The sequence below is a fragment of the Ranitomeya variabilis genome, chromosome 6 (genome assembly GCF_051348905.1).
Source record: "Ranitomeya variabilis isolate aRanVar5 chromosome 6, aRanVar5.hap1, whole genome shotgun sequence".
Taxonomy (NCBI): domain Eukaryota; kingdom Metazoa; phylum Chordata; class Amphibia; order Anura; family Dendrobatidae; genus Ranitomeya; species Ranitomeya variabilis.
In genome coordinates, this window is record NC_135237.1 from 2172445 (window position 1) to 2187386 (window position 14942).

General features: G+C 47.3%; 1 protein-coding gene across 3 annotated transcripts in view; it reads left to right on the top strand.

The window, feature by feature from the left end:
* ABCF2 (ATP binding cassette subfamily F member 2) overlaps positions 1–14942 on the top strand; it is a 90267-nt gene that overhangs the window by 56019 nt on the left and 19306 nt on the right. The gene's annotated exons all lie outside the window — the stretch shown is intronic.

Here is a 14942-nt window from a genome sequence, read left to right on the forward strand (position 1 = left end):
ACAAACAAAAAAACCATCAAATAATAATGTTCAGTTATGCACTCAATACTTGGTCGGGAATCCTTTGGCAGAAATGACTGCTTCAATGCGGCGTGGCATGGAGGCAATCAGCCTGTGACACTGCTGAGATGTTATGGAGGCCCAGGATGCTTCAATAGCGGCCTTAAGCTCATCCAGAGTGTTGGGTCTTGCGTCTCTCAACTTTCTCTTCACAATATCCCACAGATTCTCTATGGGGTTCAGGTCAGGAGAGTTGGCAGGCCAATTGAGCACAGTAATACCATGGTCAGTAAACCATTTACCAGTGGTTTTGGCACTGTGAGCAGGTGCCAGGTCGTGCTGAAAAATGAAATCTTCATCTCCATAAAGCATTTCAGCCGATGGAAGCATGAAGTGCTCCAAAATCTCCTGATAGCTAGCTGCATTGACCCTGCCCTTGATGAAACACAGTGGACCAACACCAGCAGCTGACATGGCACCCCACACCATCACTGACTGTGGGTACTTGACACTGGACTTCAGGCATTTTGGCATTTCCTTCTCCCCAGTCTTCCTCCAGACTCTGGCACCTTGATTTCCGAATGACATGCAAAATTTGCTTTCATCAGAAAAAAGTACTTGGGACCACTTAGCAACAGTCCAGTGCTGCTTCTCTGTAGCCCAGGTCAGGCGCTTCTGCCGCTGTTTATGGTTCAAAAGTGGCTTTACCTGGGGAATGCGGCACCTGTAGCCCATTTCCTGCACACGCCTGTGCACGGTGGCTCTGGATGTTTCCACACCAGACTCAGTCCACTGCTTCCTCAGGTTCTCCAAGGTCTGGAATCGGTCCTTCTCCACAATCTTCCTCAGGGTCCGGTCACCTCTTCTCGTTGTACAGCGTTTTCTGCCACATTGTTTCCTTCCAACAGACTTACCATTGAGGTGCCTTGATACAGCACTCTGGGAACAGCCTATTTGTTGAGAAATTTCTTTCTGGGTCTTACCCTCTTGCTTGAGGGTGTCAATGATGGCCTTCTTGACATCTGTCAGGTCGCTAGTCTTACCCATGATGGGGGTTTTGAGTAATGAACCAGGCAGGGAGTTTTTAAAAGCCTCAGGTATCTTTTGCATGTGTTTAGAGTTAATTAGTCGATTCAGAAGATTAGGGTAATAGGTCGTTTAGGGTACCGTCACACATTGAAATTTTCATCGCTGCGACGGCACGATTCGTGACGTCGCAGCGTCGTATAATCATCGCTCCAGCGTCGTAGACTGCGGTCACACGTTGCAATCACGGCGCTGGAGCGATGCCGAAGTCCCCGGGTAACCAGGGTAAACATCGGGTAACTAAGCGCAGGGCCGCGCTTAGTAACCCGATGTTTACCCTGGTTACCAGCGTAAACGTAAAAAAACAAACCGTACATACTCACCCGTCGGTGTCCTTCAGGTCCCTTGCCGTCTGCTTCCTGCTCTGAGTGCAGCCGTACAGTGAGAGGCGCAGAGCGCAGCACCGCTGCGCTCTGCTCTCACTTTCCGGCCGGCACTCAGAGCAGGAAGCAGACGGCAAGGGACCTGAAGGACACCGACGGGTGAGTATGTACGGTTTGTTTTTTTACGTTTACGCTTGTAACCAGGGTAAACATCGGGTTACTAAGCGCGGCCCTGCGCTTAGTTACCCGATGTTTACCCTGGTTACAAGCGAAGACATCGCTGGATCGCTGTCACACACAACGATCCAGCGATGTCAGCGGGTGATCAAGCGACGAAAGAAAGTTCCAAACGATCTGCTACGACGTACGATTCTCAGCAGGGTGTCTGATCGCAGTAGCGTGTCAGACACAGCGATATCGTAACGATATCGCTAGAACGTCACGAATCGTAACGTCGTAGCGATGGAAATTTCAATGTGTGACGGTACCCTTAGAGAACCTTTTCTTGATATGCTAATTTATTGAGACAGGTTTTTTGGGTTATCAGGAGTTGTATGCCAAAATCATCAGTATTAAAACAATAAAAGACCTGACAAATTTCAGTTGGTGGATAATGAATCTATAATATATGAAAGTTTAATTGTAATCATTACATTATGGTAAATAATGAAATTTAACACTATATGCTTATTTTTTGAGAAGGTCCTGTACAGGCAAATCACTGCACAACTTGAATAAGCTGATTCTGACCGCGTCCGGCCAAACCACATATAGACATATCCACAACTCATTCATCCTGGACCTTCAACAACAGTTAGATAAGTAATGATACTTATGTGATCATTCATTCATGCTCGGGGATTGTTTTTTTTTCCTTTTCCTTTCTAGTTGATTTTACAAGAAGAAAATCCCTTATCTCAATCAGCTTCTCATGGACACACATACAAGGCTCACACAGCCTGCCTATTTTGCACTTTGGAATTAACACAACTCTATATAAATAAAACTGCAGCAGTGTCCACTGACACTCTGAAAACACTAAGGCCAAACAACAAAAACCACAGCCTTATACAAAATACAGCTTCATATAATGTACTGCCAATCCAAAATGACCAAAATAGCAACACTGCACAGAGTCTATCCCAGCTCTTGTATTACACACACTAAACAAATACATAACCAATTAGGATATTGACAAATAATACACATAACAATTATCATCTTATTACTCTATTATTCAACTCTCATACGGACATCAACAGACAAAACTCACTGGTGATGTGTGGATTCTTTGAACCGTGTTACAGCCTTTTACCCAGAGGTATGGAGAAACCCGGAAGAGGGATTGCAGGTGCAAACAGATTGTAAGAATAACATTTCTCACCTTGCTGCAGCTGTCGTTTGCATGTCCAATCTATCTCTCAGGAAGCTCCCACATACGGATTCCGAATAAGGCTGGTTGCCACGGCTGCACGTTGGGCGCCAAAACTGACGTAGCTGTTTTCGTTCTGACCCATTGTCAGCTGACAGATCACCAGTGAGGCCTAATTGTGGAATTACGCCCGTCATTTTACAAGCGCGCTTGGAGACAAAAGACACCTCACACATATCCTGTGAGCAAGTCACTTTTATCTGATATATTAAAAGCCAAAGCAATGCTTTATACCATTTACACATAATGCATTTCAATGTAACTCATGTAGCCCCCACCATCACCCAGGGTCATACTGACCTTTATTACTCACAACGTACCAGGAACATGTTGTGACTGACTATTGAGAACATACATAATAAGAAGTGTAGTCTCCTTGAACGGGAGACCATCAGACTACTGCGTTAACAGATTCTAGTAATTCTAGCAATTAAAGGCAAGAGGCACTTAAAGGCAAGGCAGTTAAAGGCAAACTATTAACCCTTCTATAACAGTGCAGAGCATTCTATATGGCACAGCTTTATATGGAGCATCTATTGGACCATAATGAACGGTGCAGAGCATTATATATGGCACAGCTTTATGTGGAGCATCTATGGGGCCATAATGAATGGTGCAGAGCATTATATGTGGCACAGCTTTATGTTGAGCATCTATGGGGCCATAGTGAACGGTGCAGAGCATTATATATGGCACAGCTTTATATGGAGCATCTATGGGGCCATAGTGAACGGTGCAGAGCATTATATATGGCACAGCTTTATATGGAGCATCTATGGGGCCATAGTGAACGGTGCAGAGCATTATATATGGCACAGCTTTATGTGGAGCATCTATGGGGCCATAATGACCGGTGCAGAGCATTATATATGGCACAGCTTTATATGGAGCATCTATGGGGCCATAATGAATGGTGCAGAGCATTATATGTGGCACAGCTTTATGTGGAGCATCTATGGGGCCATAATGAACGGTGCAGAGCATTATATGTGGCACAGCTTTATGTGGAGCATCTATGGGGCCATAATGACCGGTGCAGAGCATTATATATGGCACAGCTTTATGTGGAGCATCTATGGGGCCATAATGACCGGTGCAGAGCATTATATATGGCACAGCTTTATATGGAGCATCTATTGGACCATAATGAACGGTGCAGAGCATTATATATGGCACAGCTTTATGTGGAGCATCTATGGGACCATAATGAACGGTGCAGAGCATTATATATGGCACAGCTTTATGTGGAGCATCTATGGGACCATAATGAACGGTGCAGAGCATTATATATGGCACAGCTTTATGTGGAGCATCTATGGGGCCATAATGACCGGTGCAGAGCATTATATATGGCACAGCTTTATGTGGAGCATCTATGGGGCCATAATGAATGGTGCAGAGCATTATATGTGGCACAGCTTTATGTGGAGCATCTATGGGGCCATAATGAACGGTGCAGAGCATTATATATGGCACAGCTTTATGTGGAGCATCTATGGGGCCATAATGAATGGTGCAGAGCATTATATGTGGCACAGCTTTATGTGGAGCATCTATGGGGCCTTAATGAACGGTGCAGAGCATTATATATGGCACAGCTTTATGTGGAGCATCTATGGGGCCATAATGACCGGTGCAGAGCATTATATATGGCACAGCTTTATATGGAGCATCTATGGGGCCATAATGAATGGTGCAGAGCATTATATGTGGCACAGCTTTATGTGGAGCATCTATGGGGCCATAATGAACGGTGCAGAGCATTATATATGGCACAGCTTTATGTGGAGCATCTATGGGGCCATAATGAACGGTGCAGAGCATTATATATGGCACAGCTTTATGTGGAGCATCTATGGGGCCGTAATGAACGGTGCAGAGCATTATATATGGCACAGCTTTATAAGGAGCATCTATTGGACCATAATGAACGGTGCAGAGCATTATATATGGCACAGCTTTATGTGGAGCATCTATGGGGCCATAATGAACGGTGCATAGCATTATATATGGCACAGCTTTATAAGGAGCATCTATTGGACCATAATGAACGGTGCAGAGCATTATATATGGCACAGCTTTATATGGAGCATCTATTGGACCATAATGAACGGTGCAGAGCATTATATATGGCACAGCTTTATGTGGAGCATCTATGGGGCCATAATGAACGGTGCAGAGCATTATATGTGGCACAGCTTTATGTGGAGCATCTATGGGGCCATACTGAATGGTGCAGAGCATTATATATGGCACAGCTTTATATGGAGCATCTATGGGGCCATACTGAATGGTGCAGAGCATTATATATGGCACAGCTTTATGTGGAGCATCTATGGGGCCATAATGAACGGTGCAGAGCATTATATATGGCACAGCTTTATGTGGAGCATCTATGGGGCCATAATGAACGGTGCAGAGCATTATATATGGCACAGCTTTATGTGGAGCATCTATGGGGCCATAATGAACGGTGCAGAGCATTATATATGGCACAGCTTTATGTGGAGCATCTATTGGACCATAATGAACGGTGCAGAGCATTATATATGGCACAGCTTTATGTGGAGCATCTATGGGGCCATAATGAACGGTGCAGAGCATTCTATATGGCACAGCTTTATGTGGAGCATCTATGGGGCCATAATGAACGGTGCAGAGCATTATATGTGGCACAGCTTTATATGGAGCATCTATGGGGCCATAATGAATGGTGCAGAGCATTATATGTGGCACAGCTTTATGTGGAGCATCTATGGGGCCATAATGAACGGTGCAGAGCATTATATGTGGCACAGCTTTATGTGGAGCATCTATGGGGCCATACTGAATGGTGCAGAGCATTATATATGGCACAGCTTTATATGGAGCATCTATTGGACCATAATGAACGGTGCAGAGCATTATATGTGGCACAGCTTTATGTGGAGCATCTATGGGGCCATACTGAATGGTGCAGAGCATTATATATGGCACAGCTTTATATGGAGCATCTATTGGACCATAATGAACGGTGCAGAGCATTATATATGGCACAGCTGTATGTGGAGCATCTATGGGGCCATACTGAATGGTGCAGAGCATTATATATGGCACAGCTTTATGTGGAGCATCTATGGGGCCATAATGAATGGTGCAGAGCATTATATGTGGCACAGCTTTATGTGGAGCATCTATGGGGCCATAATGAACGGTGCAGAGCATTATATATGGCACAGCTTTATGTGGAGCATCTATGGGGCCATAATGAATGGTGCAGAGCATTATATGTGGCACAGCTTTATGTGGAGCATCTATGGGGCCATAATGAACGGTGCAGAGCATTATATGTGGCACAGCTTTATATGGAGCATCTATTGGACCATAATGAACGGTGCAGAGCATTATATATGGCACAGCTTTATGTGGAGCATCTATGGGGCCATAATGAACGGTGCAGAGCATTATATATGGCACAGCTTTATGTGGAGCATCTATGGGGCCATAATGAACGGTGCAGAGCATTATATATGTGGCACAGCTTTATGTGGAGCATCTATGGGGCCATACTGAATGGTGCAGAGCATTATATATGGCACAGCTTTATATGGAGCATCTATTGGACCATAATGAACGGTGCAGAGCATTATATATGGCACAGCTTTATATGGAGCATCTATGGGGCCATACTGAATGGTGCAGAGCATTATATATGGCACAGCTTTATGTGGAGCATCTATGGGGCCATAATGAATGGTATGGAGCATCTATTTCTAATTTTGAAATTCACCGGTACCTGCTGCATTTCCTACCCTAGGGTTATACTCGAGTCAATAAGTTTTCCCAGTTTTTTGTGGCAAAATTAGGGGGGTCGGCTTATCCTCGGGTCGGCTTATACTCGAGTATATACGGTACTTTTGGTCCCTTTAATAACAGGGTGGCACATGTTAAGGAGCTGAAACTCCTCAACCCTTCATCCAATTTTAATGTGGATACCCTCAAATGAAAGCTGAAAGTCTGAACTTCAACTGCTTCTGAATTGTTTTGTTTAAAATTCATTGTCGTAATGTCTGTAACCAAAGTAAGAAAAATGTTGTCTATGTCCAAATATATATGGAATTAACTGTATATAGCATATCCCACATAGTATATAACACAGCCCACATAGTATATAACACAGCCCACGTAGTATATAGCAATGTGGGCACCAAATACCTGTTAAAAAAGAATTAAAATAACAAATGGTTATATACTCACCTTCCGGTGGCCCCGGGATCCAGGCCAGGCGTTTAGCGATGCTCCTCGCGACGCTCCGGTCCCAAGAATGCATTGTGGCAATAACACGTGATGATGTAGCTGCCTCGAAACCGCTACGTCATCATCTCGAGAGACCGCTACGTCATTGCCACAATGCATTCTTGGGACCGGAGCGTCGTGAGGAGCGGGAAAGGTGCCGGAAGGTGAGAATATAATTTTTATTTTTTTTATTATTTTTAACATTAGATCTTTTTACTATTGATGCTGCATAGGCAGCATCAATAGTAAAAAGTTGGTCACGTAGTATAATGCTCCATGCAGTTATGGCCCCATAGATGCCCCATATGCTCCATGCAGTTCTTTATGGCCCTATATAATGCCCCATATATTGCTCCATGCAGTTCTGGCCCCATAGATGTCCCATATAATGCTCCATGCAGTTCTTTATGGCCCCATAGATGCCCCATATAATGCTCCATGCAGTTCTTTATGGCCCCATAGATGCCCCATATAATGCTCCATGCAGTTCTTTATGGCCCCATAGATGTCTCATATAATGCTCCATGCAGTTCTTTATGGCCCCATAGATGCTCCATATAATGCTCCATGCAGTTCTTTATGGCCCCATAGATGCCCCATATAATGCTCCATGCAGTTCTTTATGGCCCCATAGATGCTCCATATAATGCTCCATGCAGTTCTTTATGGCCCCATAGATGTCCCATATAATGCTCCATGCAGTTCTTTATGGCCCCATAGATGCCCCATATAATGCTCCATGCAGTTCTTTATGGCCCCATAGATGTCTCATATAATGCTCCATGCAGTTCTTTATGGCCCCATAGATGCTCCATATAATGCTCCATGCAGTTCTTTATGGCCCCATAGATGCCCCATATAATGCTCCATGCAGTTCTTTATGGCCCCATAGATGCTCCATATAATGCTCCATGCAGTTCTTTATGGCCCCATAGATGCCCCATATAATGCTCCATGCAGTTCTTTATGGCCCCATAGATGTCCCATATATTGCTCCATGCAGTTCTGGCCCCATAGATGCCCCATATAATGCTCCATGCAGTTCTTTATGGCCCCATAGATGTCTCATATAATGCTCCATGCAGTTCTTTATGGCCCCATAGATGCTCCATATAATGCTCCATGCAGTTCTTTATGGCCCCATAGATGCTCCATATAATGCTCCATGCAGTTCTTTATGGCCCCATAGATGCTCCATATAATGCTCCATGCAGTTCTTTATGGCCCCATAGATGCCCCATATAATGCTCCATGCAGTTCTGGCCCCATAGATGCCCCATATAATGCTCCATGCAGTTCTTTATGGCCCCATAGATGCCCCATATAATGCTCCATGCAGTTCTTTATGGCCCCATAGACGCTCCATACAGCATTGTGCCACATGTAATGCTGCTGCTGCTGCAATAAAAAAAAAAAAAAAATGACATACTCACCTCTCGTCGCTGCTCCTCAGCGTCCCGTCTCTCCGCACTGACTGTTCAGGCAGGGGGCGGCGCGCACACTAATACGTCATCGCGCCCTCTGACCTGCACAGTCACTGCAAGAGGATGGGAAGATGGAACGGCGCCCGGCGGATGGAACGCGGACAGGTGAATATGAAATACTCACCTGCTCCTGACGCTGTCCCTGCCTGTCCCATGGTACCGCAGCTTCTTCACGCCTGTACGAGAAGGACCTGCTATGACGTCACGGTCACATGACCGTCACGGCAGGTCCTTCTCGCGCAGGGCCTGTGATGACGTCGCGGTCACATGACCGTGACGTCATGGCAGGTCCTTCGCGCATACCATCCTTGCCACCGAAACCTGGCGGCGGAAGGTGAGTATATAATGATTTTTTAATTTTTTTAAAATTATTTTTAACATTAGATTTTTTCACTATTGACGCTGCATAGGCAGCATAAATAGTAAAAACTTAATAGCGGCGGTAACGGAGTGAGTTACCCACGACATAACGCGGTCCGTTACCGCTGGCATTAACCCTGTGTGAGTGGTGACTGCGGGGAGTATGGAGCGGGCGCCTGGCACTGACTGCAGGGGAGTAGGGAGGGACTAATCGGACTGTGCCCGTCGCTGATTGGTCGCGGCAGCCATGACAGGCAGCTGGCTAGACCAATCAGCGACTTGGATTCCATGACAGACAGACAGAAAGACAGACAGAAAGACGGAAGTGACCCTTAGACAATTATATAGTAGACTAGACAGTGGCCCGATTCTATTGCATCGGGTATTCTAGAATATGCATGTCCCCGTAGTATATGGACAATGATGATTCCAGAATTCGCGGCAGACTGTGCCCGTCGCTGATTGGTTGAGGCAACCTTTATGACATCATCGTCACCATGGCAACCATTATGACATCTACGCCGATACTGTGCCCGTCGCTGATTGGTCGAGACCCAGGCGGCCTCGACCAATCAGCGAATGAATAAACGGGACAGACAGACAAACAGAAAAACCCTTAGACAATTATATATATACTAGACTGTGGCCCGATTCGAACGCATCGGGTATTCTAGAATATGCATGTCCCCGCGGCAGACTGTGCCCGTCGCTGATTGGTCGAGGCAACCTTTATGACATCATCGTCGCCATGGCAACCATTATGACATCTACGTCGATACTGTGCCTGGCGGCCTCGACCAATCAGAGACGCGGGATTTCCAGGACAGACAGACAGACAGACAAACCCTTAGACAATTATATATATAGACTAGATTGTGGCCCGATTCTAACGCATCGTGTATTCTAGAATATGCATGTCCCCGTAGTATATGGACAATGATGATTCCAAAATTCGCGGCAGACTGTGCCCGTCGCTGATTGGTCGAGGCAACCTTTATGACATCATCGTCGCCATGGCAACCATTATGACATCTACGTCGATAATGTGCCTGGCGGCCTCGACCAATCAGAGACGCAGGATTTCCATTATGACATCATCTTCGCCATGCTGTGCCCGTCTCTGATTGGTCGAGGCCTGGCAGCCTCGACCAATCAGACGCGGGATTTCCAGGACAGACAGACAGACGGAAAAACCCTTAGACAATTATATATATAGATACTAGATTGTGGCCCGATTCTAACGCATCGGGTATTCTAGAATATGCATGTCCCCGTAGTATATGGACAATGATGATTCCAGAATTCGCGGCAGACTGTGCCCGTCACTGATTGGTCGAGGCAACCTTTATGACATCATCGTCGCCATGGCAACCATTATGACATCTACGTTGATACTGTGCCCGTCGCTGATTGGTCGAGGCCTGGTGGCCTCGACCAATCAGAGACGTGGGATTTCCATTATGACATCATCGTCGCCATGCTGTGCCCGTCGCTGATTGGTCGAGGCCTGGCGGCCTCTACCAATCAGACGCGGGATTTCCAGGACAGACAGAAAGACAGATGGAAAAACCCTTAGACAATTATACACTCACCGGCCACTTTATTAGGTACACCTGTCCAACTTCTTGTTAACACTTAATTTCTAATCAGCCAATCACATGGCGGCAACTCAGTGCATTTAGGCATGTAGACATGGTCAAGACAATCTCCTGCAGTTCAAACCGAGCATCAGTATGGGGAAGAAAGGTGATTTGAGTGCCTTTGAACGTGGCATGGTTGTTGGTGCCAGAAGGGCTGGTCTGAGTATTTCAGAAACTGCTGATCTACTGGGATTTTCACGCACAACCATCTCTAGGGTTTACAGAGAATGGTCCGAAAAAGAAAAAAAATCCAGTGAGCGGCAGTTCTGTGGGCGGAAATGCCTTGTTGATGCCAGAGGTCAGAGGAGAATGGGCAGACTGGTTCGAGCTGATAGAAAGGCAACAGTGACTCAAATCGCCACCCGTTACAACCAAGGTAGGCCTAAGAGCATCTCTGAACGCACAGTGCGTCGAACTTTGAGGCAGATGGGCTACAGCAGCAGAAGACCACACCGGGTACCACTCCTTTCAGCTAAGAACAGGAAACTGAGGCTACAATTTGTACAAGCTCATCGAAATTGGACAGTAGAAGATTGGAAAAACGTTGCTTGGTCTGATGAGTCTCGATTTCTGCTGCGACATTCGGATGGTAGGGTCAGAATTTGGCGTAAACAACATGAAAGCATGGATCCATCCTGCCTTGTATGGAGCATCTTTGGGATGTGCAGCCGACAAATCTGCGGCAACTGTGTGATGCCATCATGTCAATATGGACCAAAATCTCTGAGGAATGCTTCCAGCACCTTGTTGAATCTATGCCACGAAGAATTGAGGCAGTTCTGAAGGCAAAAGGGGGTCCAACCCGTTACTAGCATGGTGTACCTAATAAAGTGGCCGGTGAGTGTATATATAGATAGATAGATTTACTGCCCTCACTGCAGATTGCCCCAATAACCAGTACCTGACAGGGCGCCCTCTCCGGCAACTACTTATCCTAGCTGTAGTTCCCTGACTGACCTGAAGGTAAGGGGGCGCCAGAGAGTTATGACTGTGTAAGCTCCGTCACGGATTGGTGATGGCGGGGGAATTTATGTATCTCCCTTGGTCCTCTCTCGCGTGTGTTTTCCTTACGTTGACCTATTAATTTATTCACCTGACTTTGAGTCACACCAGGTACATGTCAGGCAGGTCTTACATATACTCAGAGACAATATCTTTTACTGTCTGTGTCTTCGAAACAATTTCTTGTTGTCAGAAATTTAATATGCAAATTGTCTCTTCAGAGAAAAAGAGGATTTGAACTCTATAGCGCACCAGGTGGCGCTATAGAGTTCAAGTCCTCTTTTTCTCTGAAGAGGCAATTTGCATATTATATTTCCCACAGGAGCATTGCAGGGCAAATAAGCCTCCTTACCTTGCCAAGCCAGAGCTGGTATGTCGCCACAAGGAGAAACCTTACACCTTGTTGTCAGAAACAAATCAAACTTTGAAAGAAGAATAGTTCCCTCTATGCCGTGTGCAGCATCCATTGTAAGAAATATAAAGTGTCCCTTGAGTCTTTGAAGAAGCCCTTAAAAAAGAGGATCTTAAAATCACTAATGTTGTAATCCTTTCTCTTTCCAGAGAAACACCAAGTTAGCGGCCATTTCTCCATTAATAATGATGATGATGGTGCAGCGTCCTTCACAATGAGCTCTGTGGGCATCTATTACATATGTCTGCTGTCATTGTTACAGCCACTGTCACTAACTTGATGTCTTGTATCTGATGCTTGAGACACTTTCCTCCTCCTCTGCATGGCCGGAAGCGCGAGGCCCTGGTTTCTTGGTGTCACTGTGATCTTTCTCACTCACGACTTTGAACACTTCTGGGTGTAAGCCCTAGTATGCGCTGATAGGGGGCGCGCGGCCCTAGTATGCGCTGATAGGGGGCGCGCGGCCCTAGTATGCGCTGATAGGGGGCGCGCGGCCCTAGTATGCGCTGATAGGGGGCGCGCGGCCCTAGTATGCGCTGATAGGGGGCGCGCGGCCCTAGTATGCGCTGATAGGGGGCGCGCGGCCCTAGTATGCGCTGATAGGGGGCGCGCGGCCCTAGTATGCGCTGATAGGGGGCGCGCGGCCCTAGTATGCGCTGATAGGGGGCGCGCGGCCCTAGTATGCGCTGATAGGGGGCGCGCGGCCCTAGTATGCGCTGATAGGGGGCGCGCGGCCCTAGTATGCGCTGATAGGGGGCGCGCGGCCCTAGTATGCGCTGATAGGGGGCGCGCGGCCCTAGTATGCGCTGATAGGGGGCGCGCGGCCCTAGTATGCGCTGATAGGGGGCGCGCGGCCCTAGTATGCGCTGATAGGGGGCGCGCGGCCCTAGTATGCGCTGATAGGGGGCGCGCGGCCCTAGTATGCGCTGATAGGGGGCGCGCGGCCCTAGTATGCGCTGATAGGGGGCGCGCGGCCCTAGTATGCGCTGATAGGGGGCGCGCGGCCCTAGTATGCGCTGATAGGGGGCGCGCGGCCCTAGTATGCGCTGATGGGGGGCGCGCGGCCCTAGTATGCGCTGATGGGGGGCGCGCGGCCCTAGTATGCGCTGATGGGGGGCGCGCGGCCCTAGTATGCGCTGATGGGGGGCGCGCGGCCCTAGTATGCGCTGATGGGGGGCGCGCGGCCCTAGTATGCGCTGATGGGGGGCGCGCGGCCCTAGTATGCGCTGATGGGGGGCGCGCGGCCCTAGTATGCGCTGATGGGGGGCGCGCGGCCCTAGTATGCGCTGATGGGGGGCGCGCGGCCCTAGTATGCGCTGATGGGGGGCGCGCGGCCCTAGTATGCGCTGATGGGGGGCGCGCGGCCCTAGTATGCGCTGATGGGGGGCGCGCGGCCCTAGTATGCGCTGATGGGGGGCGCGCGGCCCTAGTATGCGCTGATGGGGGGCGCGCGGCCCTAGTATGCGCTGATGGGGGGCGCGCGGCCCTAGTATGCGCTGATGGGGGGCGCGCGGCCCTAGTATGCGCTGATGGGGGGCGCGCGGCCCTAGTATGCGCTGATGGGGGGCGCGCGGCCCTAGTATGCGCTGATGGGGGGCGCGCGGCCCTAGTATGCGCTGATGGGGGGCGCGCGGCCCTAGTATGCGCTGATGGGGGGCGCGCGGCCCTAGTATGCGCTGATGGGGGGCGCGCTGCCTTTGTTTTCAGCTCTGATACACTGACACAATATTTTGTATCTTGCGTTAATGTGAAATGCTCAGATACCGCTGACTTCTTAGGAAGCTTCTTTTTGTATTCGTATGAATTCACTCTCAAAATAATTTTGTCCTGTAAAAAAATAAGTTGTATTGTAATTCCTGCAAGAATTGGGAATTGTGTAATTTCGGATAGAAATAAAACAAACTTTGCATAAATCAATAGTACAGGTGATGACAAACAAAATGTTTGTAATTTGATATTAAATAACTTTACTCTGAACTTTCAATCTCGGGCGTTTCTCAGGGTACAGCTCAGTAAATGTTTCACATGATGCTTCAATCTATGAAGAGGAGAGGAGGGAGTTTGTGCTGAATCATACCCCAGAAAGAAACTGAACCTGCTGGCAGAGCGAACATGAACAGCATGAGATCAACTAACCTCTTTGAGCTCCGAGGAAAAGCAAACTAAAACATGACGTGTCCAGAGAAAACATACACTGGACTATAGATTTATGCAGTTTATTGAAAGTTGCGATATGTTTAAGAAGTACTTGCCTTAGGCTATGTGCACACGTCAGGATTTCTAGCAGAAATTTTCCTGCCAAAAACCGGACATTTCTGCCAGAAATCCGCATGCGGTTTTTTTTGCGTTTTTTCATGCGTTTTTGACGCGTTTTTTGTGCGCTTTTTCCCAAATGCATGGAATTGCGGAAAATCCGCAAAATTAATGAACATGCTGCTTTTTTTACCGCGATGCGTTTTTTTTTCACGGAAAAAAAAAACACATCATGTGCACAAAACATGCAGAATGCATTCTAAATGATAGGATGCATAATGTATGCGTTTTTAATGAGGTTTTTATCGCAAAAAAACGCTAAAAAACCTGAATGTGTGCACATACCCTTAATCCTGTTCACGCTAGCAGTTCTTAAGATGAGTGCAGGGCTGCAGGCATTCCTTATCAGTGGCTTATTGTTCTGATCTGTAGAGGAGATTTACTACTGAGCATGGACATAAAGTGCAGCACAGATTCATCTCAACCAAAAGCAGAGATCCTGAGATCGGGAAAAGAACAGAAATTTATAGGAGCTTTCACAACTTTCCTAAATTATTAGGAAAAAATTCTCCTTGGTCAGGCCTCATCTGGATACTGTGTCCATTTCTGGGCTCCACATTGTAAAAAATATATATTGAAAAACTGGAGCAAGATCAGAGAAGGACGACCATGATG